The 8483-nt window shown below is 32.9% G+C and overlaps 1 long non-coding RNA gene across 1 annotated transcript; it reads left to right on the top strand.

The window, feature by feature from the left end:
- The first annotated feature begins 3858 nt into the window (after positions 1-3858).
- LOC149254716 (uncharacterized) lies at positions 3859-7030 on the top strand. The gene is made up of 3 exons (XR_016267189.1): positions 3859-5277; positions 5367-5459; positions 5611-7030. It is a non-coding gene; the product is annotated as an uncharacterized LOC149254716 (long non-coding RNA).
- The last annotated feature ends 1453 nt before the right edge of the window (positions 7031-8483 follow it).

The following is an 8483-nucleotide window of genomic DNA, read 5'->3' on the forward strand; positions in this document are numbered from 1 at the left end:
GGGTTTTTATTACCATGTTTCAATTTTCCCTTCAATCATGTTCACAAAAGCTAGCTTATTTGCTTGACAAATATCTATAGTAGGATTCTCTTTGAATATTCTTATTTCGAGTCTTATTTTATAAAAATATAATGTTTATTTCCAAAATTGTTTTGAATATTTATTTATCGAGGTCAACTTATTTCTATAATAAGATAATTTGGTGAATGTGAATCGTTAAATTATTAAAATTTAATATATTAAAATTTAAAGTAGTGTTTTTTGTTAATTTATTTTATTAAAAAATCACAAAGGTTAAACTTAATTTTAATAATATTTATATTTATAAAAGATCAAAAAACAAATTATTTTATATCTTATATTTGACTATAAATGTCACATTAAACTAAATTGAAAATACTTTAAAATTAAATCTATTTATATATTTAAAAATATATCTATTTAATTTATTTTGCATAAAAGGAAAGTATTAAGTAGCAAGCAAAGTTGCATACTACACTTGTTAAATATGATATATCAAAATAAAACCATACATGACAAGAATGACAACCTTCTTGTCATGAATATTGTCGTATATGATATATCAAAATAAAACCATACATGACAAGAATGACAACCTTCTTGTCATGAATATTGTCGTCACTTGCTGCATACTACACTTGTTAAATATGGTATATCAAAATAAAACCATATATGACAACCTTCTTGTCATGAATATTATCGTCCAAATCCTTGTTGGTCAAGAACCTACATGTTAATTCATTATAACATTTACATTAGCAACTCACTAGAATCACACACACAAACATATGTACACAAACATACGTAAGTTATGCATATATCTTTGAAATGTCCACATTGCAGCACATACCTTAAACCAAATGGGTGAACCAAACAGAAGCATGCAAAGATAATACATACCATTTCTCCAATTTGATTTTGGGTTTTACTTTGTATTTGTTTTTGAGTTTTACTTTGAATTTATCATGGTAAAGGTAAGGGAAAAAAAAAACCACTTTCTTACATCATCATCAAATCACATAAAAGTATCCTATTTCTGTCTCACAAATTTGCAATAATATTTTGTGTATTGTACAAGGAATATATTGTGTCAACTAAACACAGGTACACCAAAATCTTACAACCGGTTCACTGTTGGAGGTGTTATCCGATCAAATCCTTCGATGGAGCAACACAAAACATGAATTGTGGATGTGGAGCCAATATTATGATTAAACATGACCTTTGTTACTTATTCAGTTGGAACAACGAACTGAGTACAAACTCTAGGGCAGAAATTATGACATTATAGGGTCTCCTATATGTTGCTTGTTGCTCGCTGGTTAACTATGCCTTTGGGGACTCCAAAGTCACCATTGATTGGATAAATAATGGTGTCAGGTTTTCCCCTCCTCTTAACAAACTAGCTCAGGTGCATACATGATCTGGTTAGCCTCTTCAGTGACATACAAATCACACATATCCCCTGTCTACAGAATTCTAATGTTGATTCCCAGTCCAAACTAGGTCTATCACTATAACCAGAAATGTTTTTTTTTTTCACACTTTCTTCAGAGGATGCCACATTGGTAATAATAACTTTCAATTCACTGACCTAATTTCTTATGGGTTATTTTTTCCACTAAGTCAGGGAGCCTATTTTGATGTCGTTATCAATTTTTTTAGTTATTCTTCAGCCATAAAACAGAACATGTTGGTAGGGTCCTTTTTTGTTTATGCTGTAGTCTGCTACTTGAAATGTTTTGGGTCATATTACCTGACATATTTTAGACTTATATTTCCATATTCATGACATGCTAACTGGATTGTAAACAATACATATTTTTGATGATCTTGTGGATGTGAGATTTCATAGTCCATGTAAACAGATTTTATCCAATATAAAATATTGTTGTTTTTTCTTTCCCTAAAAAAAAAGCGGAGATAATAAATGTCACATCTCTATGCAAGATTATATATAGATAATATAAACATTTTCATATACAAGTTAATGAATTAGTGGTTCTTTATTAATTAGTGACATATTCTACATTTCACATATGCTATCGAGGTGATATATGATTTATTATTTATTATAATAGTTTAATAAGATGTCTTTTTTATTTATTTTTGGTAAATTTGTTTAAAATCTAATTAAAAATTAAGAAATTATAATGTTTATTTGTTGTTTTTTTACCATTCGAGTGTCTCAAAAGTCTTCTAAGACATTGAATCCATTTATGTATTAAAAAATACAATTTAAATAATATAACAATGTAACAATGTGATCTCACCAAAAAATAGGTCATCAAATTCCAACAAAATAAGCAAAACAATAACTTTGTTAGACTATGCCTTATGCATCAATGGTGAAGTATAAGTAATGGTACAAGAAGCTAACACAGATCCTTTTTGACCAATTTGATAATAACAAAGTGGTAAGCTCATTACATATGATGTATTATTTTTCAAGATTAGAAACCTCCATGCAAGCATTTATAATTACCTTGATGTACATTGGTCTTAAATTCATAGTATGCAAAGCCGTGAAAGATTAATGGACGTTGGGCTAACCATCTCACTTACAAGATTAAGACTATAACATAATACATTTTGCATAAGAGTGTTATAAATGTTGAAATTTGCACTATTAATGTATGACATCTTAAAATAATATAAATTTAAGTTTGATAAAAATCTCACATAACATAAACATAAGTAAAATCTCATTACTTTCTTTTTCCCATTATAAATGTGGAATCCCACCCTAAAAAGAGAACATTATAATGCCACTTACCCCTTGCACAAATAGAGTATACCTTTAGTTTGCCCGTAGAATGATGCAACCAACTCATAAGTAACGACTAATTTGATTCAAATATATGACCTATGCTTACCAACGACTAATTTGATTCAAATATATGACCTATGCTTACCAAGCTTTTAGGAAAATGCTTTAGGGTGAATGAATTCTTTCATGCTATCTCTGCACATATCCCACTAACTAGAAAATATGTTTTGGTATATATATTGTTCATCATAAACATTGAAGTGCACAATATATATCTAAGGACATATTCAAGCCATTAAAATGGATGATATATATCCCAACATAATATATATTTTTACTATTGATATGTTACTCATGTCTTTGAGATGTTTAAATTTTTAGTAAGTAATAAGTTGTAATAAGTTATTGGAATATCTAGATGTTGGATATACTCTTTGGTTATAATGGTACTCAATAATCTAATAAAAATTCTCGGACATAGTTCAATTCACTCTAATAAATTATCAATTTCCACGAGCTCATCTTGAATAATGAACGTCCTACATCAAAACACATTTGCTAACGAGAACCTTACCCATATTCAAGATTCACTTAAACTTATTTAATGTATTTGTAAATAGTTATGTTATGCTCAAAAATATAAATGCTGTTATCCAACTCCAGCTCAAACCATCTTAATTACGAGTGACATAGACATTTTTTCCTTTACCAATTTAAATTATTTAAAAAAAATAGAATGATATATATGCAAATACTTCTGAAGATTGAAATATACATTTAGAAATAAATAGACAAAATATATCTTAACACTTATCCGTACCTAGGAACTCCCATGTTCAAGTTTAATGCAAATTCTACATCGTCCAAAATATCTACCATTTTCAAATGTTAAAGTCATATGCTAAATAGAAGATAAAACCATTGAGAGCAAGGGGCATGGCCATTATCTTTTTTTGTACATCCAGTGGACCGTCGAATTTCATCAGATCGACGACCACGATTTACCTCCACGAGAGGCGGTTGTCACTCAGGTATATAACCCCCTCCATTATCACCTCCTCCCTTTGTCGTGGTAGCGGCAGCAGAAATCTATCCACTGTTTAGTTAGGGTTAGGGTTAGGGTTACGGTTTCTCTGCATAAATTTGGACTTTTTCTGCAGGGAACTCGGAGATTTATGGCTACTTGGCATTATCTGTACAAGAGTACAAACTGTGCGCATACATTGCATTTGCAGCGAGCAAGAGTTGGCCTCCCCCAAGGATTTGGTCATGGGGTTATACCTTACAGCTTGCATAACTATATATCCTTGAGAGAGGTCAACTCTTTCTTGCAGTGATGTTATGAAAAATCTATTCGATTGACGCCAATACATACTACATACAGGGACAGCCAGTCTTCTACAAGACTAATTATGTGTCAAGATCCATTAATACACAGTACTATTGAGTGGCCGCACTCAGTTAGTCAGTTTTCCAAAGTTTTCAGATATGAAGGGGCATCAACTGCCTACGATTCAGCGAAGGGGCCAAGTAATGATCATCGCTTTGAGCAGGGGAATTCCTGTATTTCTGTTTGCCGAGTAGGAGTTAATCAGTAAGGTCAAATCCAGTGAAACACCTCTTATCATGTTTTATCAAATCTAGGAAAAGTTAGGCCATTTTCTGTTCTCATTACCAGAGGTTTTCAAGCTATCATGTTATATTTTATTTTATTTTTTTTCCTGTAAGTACGTTTGGTTTGTATGCAAGAGTAAGGGTTCGGAAGTGTAATGGTAAGTGAAGAAATGATGGTATGTTTTGTAGTTCTATGTAGAATGAATCAGTGGCTTTGTTTGGGTCTAACAATCCTCTTATTTTAGCCTGCAACGCATTGGAAATGAGAATGAAATTTTTCTGTCGCTTGCAGGCAGGTGAGTCATGGCCTCTGAAGGGCGTTCAAGCGCTATTAATTTAGTAAGATTCACAACTTATGGACTCTGCATGCTGATAATTGCACTTTTCTGCTACTCATTTGCTGGAATCTGGAAAAACAAATCCAAGTAGTGTTTCCGTAGATGCATTTGGGTTTCTTAAGGTCAGAGAGTGCTCTGAAGAACCCCAGAAAACCCTAGGTCATTTGAGAACTATCTCAACTCTCGCTGGATTGAATCGTGTCCGGAGAACTATCTGAACTCTCTTGAGTGAATCATGTGAGAACCGTGTCCGGAGAACTATCTGAACTCTCTTGAGTGAATCATTTGAGAACCATGCCCGTAGAAGTATCTGAGCTCTTACAGCAGTATAATGTTTGAGAACTGTCTGAACTCTAGCATGTTTAGCCGATTTCCTTAGACGCATTCTTTCTTTGATGTCCTTCAATACTGTAATCAAATGTACTTACTTAATCATGTAATGTCTGTCATGCAACGTTATAATGCCAGAGCCATCAATTTCGAAGTATTTCAAACATAAGCAACAACATTTCTGGCAACTGTTTCCAGTGTCTGGTATGTATTTCTGGCTATACTTTCCAGTGTGTTTTCTGCTGAATTGGAGGTTGCAAAACTGTCAAATAACAATTTACTGTTGTTCACAGTTCTGCCTGCCTTGGCTTTTGTTGGCACCCATGGCGTGATCTATGGCCCCGAATGCTCTAGTTTGGCCTAATTTTGGTGGGTTTTCTGAAAAGGTACATTTTGTTGAATGTTTAGTTACTTAATTAGTTTAAAACGGCGTAGTCTACTTGTTAATCTTTTTGAACGCCATGGATATTTCGGTAACCTTAATTAACTGATATTTCCATTTTCTGGCTGTTCTACCACTCTCCTATTTCTTCACAGCCACGCAATCGATTCTTTCTCCAGTGCCAAAGAATTCAAATGTTCTCTCCACGCCAAGTATTTGAAATGCCATTACATTTTCTGTCCCATTCTTTGCCTCACAAGAAGCAGTTCCCCTCAACCAGGGGTTAAATTTGACGGGTGACCCTATCCGTCAAGGAATTTTTTTATGACGTTTTTATTTTTAAATTGCCCATCATATGACTTCTAAAATTTATTTGTACAAGTTTCATCTAATTTCAAATTGCACTCCTAATTGTTCAAATTTTTTGTTTTTTGTTGTACCATTTGGCTCAAGTCTCATTGCTACACTTTGTTTTGAGACCTGCTAATCAAATTTTTCTGCAAATTTTCTAGTTTTCTGCAAATTTTCCAGATTGTTCAAATGTTTTGAGTTTTTTTTGTTTAAAATGGAAATAGTGATAAAATAGATGGGAAATACATATAAAAACAACAAAAAATAATATCATGAAGTGAAAAAATATATATTCATAATTACTTTCACATGAAAATAATGAATGTTAATATTGTTGCAACAAATTTGACAAAAATAATTCACTCACTCAAAAGAAGAAAAAATAGCTTTTGTTTGTAAATTTGAAGAATAGAAGATCTTTTTTTTCAAAAAGGCAAAAATTAGCAGAAAGGTGAACAACATTTAAATTTTTCCAGTTTTTGATGGTAAATTTAAAAAAAATATTAGCTAATCTTTATGGAAAAATGGAAGAAAATGACCAAAATAGCGAATATATCTAATACAATTCCATAGTAAATTAAGGATTTGATAGTAAATTAGAAACATATTAAACAAACTTTGGGGAAAAATTGGAAAAAAAATAGCTAAACGGTAAATATTGGTTCTTAAATTGTTAGCTGGCTATATCAAAAATCAGTAAAACAATCAGAGACTAAATTAGAAGAATATTAGCCATTTTTTCAAGAGAAGTGAATATAACCCCCAAATTTTTTCATGGCTTTAAAGATCAAAAGTTGACCGCAGATGTTGTCAAAAGTGAAGTTGAATCGTACATTTACATAAAACAATTTTAAGATTAATATTTAGAATTTAACATATATAAAATTGAAATTTGAACTCTATCAGTACATGAACATGTAGCTCACGAAAACCAAAATACAAATATAAAGTTATTTTAACATTCATTCCCCATGAAAACAGTGCGTCTGTTCTGGTGGTTGCTAGTCTCACACTGCTTATTGCTAGTCTCACACTGCTTATGGAGGCATTGCTGTTGTGGTGGTTGCTCCTCCTGGATCGCAATCCAACCCACATGCTCTTGGCTCCAGCTTTGTCGGATGTTCAATTGAATGGGTGAGGTATAATAAATGTTTAATAAATAAGTTTTTACAGAGCAGTCACTGAAAGGGAAAATATGAGTTCTAATTTATTTCAAAATAAATTGAACCCCAGTCAGATTATTGTCAGATGCATAAATTGAACCCCAGTCAGATTATTGTCAGATGCATCAAATTCCTCCAACTTCGGCAGTCTGGTGAAAAAGCCTAGCCTCTGGAGATGGCGCCAGTAAGATGATTGTTATAGTCCCGTAAATATCTCAGATTTTTCTGGACTATTTCCTCAATTTGCCATGGAATCTTTCCTTGCAATCCCGAAGAATCCAAGTATAAAATTCGCAGCTGACTGAAATTGTCACAGTATTTGCCTTGATTGTCTCAACAATCCAAAGATTTCCGATAGGCGAAGGAACAGTAACACTCAGATCATTTATATCTTATCAAGAGCGTACTCAGGCTTACCAGATTACCAAGTTCAATAGGAATAAAACCAGAAGGCTGACGAGATTACCCAGATCTGGAGAAATAAAACCAGAAATTGGTTGTTTCTGATATTCAGAATGGTAAGAACGCTGCAGTTCCAGACATCCGGAGCGATGAAAGGCGCGAACAAATTGATGGCGATAAGTTCTCCGGCGGAAAAATGATGTTCATTTTGTGCAGAACAGAAGTTCTCCGGCGAGTTTTTTGGCAGATAGATGAGGTTTTCTTCAGCGAATAAGTTATCCGGCGGACAACTGGGTTCATTTCGGCGAGAAGTGATCTGTCTATAACTTATGGGCATCGAAGTTATCAGCCAAGAACTTATCTAGTGATAGCTTATTGATAGATAAGTTAACTGATATTTACTTATCGTCGGATTGCAGACAGTCGGTTACACGGGTAACAGGTTACGGGTGCCAGGTGGATTATACCTATTAGTGATTACCGTGGATTATTAAATTAAACATTAAAAATGTTGATAAATCCTCCATTCAGCGCAACTTGCAATGTTAAATATAAATATATAATATAATTTATAAAAAAAAATTAAAAACTTTTAATTTTTAAACATGCCCGTGGTATTGACGTTCTTGAAAATTAATGGCAAGTTACATCTGACGTGGAAATTTAAAATTAAAACGTATTTTACGTGTAAAAAAGCTAAATACGGAGATATGGGCGTCAAATTTAACCCATGCCCTCAACGGCTATGGTTTCTTCGGATTCAACAAGTTCAAAGGACAACGAAAGGTTTTACTTGTCGGAGAGCCACATGACATTCCTGAGGGCTCCCCCGCCCTCCAGTTGTCTCTGAAGTGATTTCAAATTTGAATTTGAATATGGAAGACGATAAAGAGATCTATGAAGACGAAGAAGAGGAGGAAGGGGAAATATAAGAGGAAACAGAAAATGTGCCTGAAAGTAAGCAAGCAGGAGTGGCTATGGATGTGATAAATTGTTTTTAATGACTATTTTAGGCCAATGTGGTAAATTGTTTTTAATGTTTTTTTAGGCCCATTTTGTCTTGCGGAGGACAAAATTGATTCTTTGAATTTTTAGACAATTTTTTTTTTCTC

The sequence above is a fragment of the Pinus tabuliformis genome, chromosome 7, assembly GCF_031772625.1.
Source record: "Pinus tabuliformis cultivar Carrire ecotype Pingquan chromosome 7, CPIR1, whole genome shotgun sequence".
Classification (NCBI taxonomy): Eukaryota; Viridiplantae; Streptophyta; class Pinopsida; order Pinales; family Pinaceae; genus Pinus; species Pinus tabuliformis.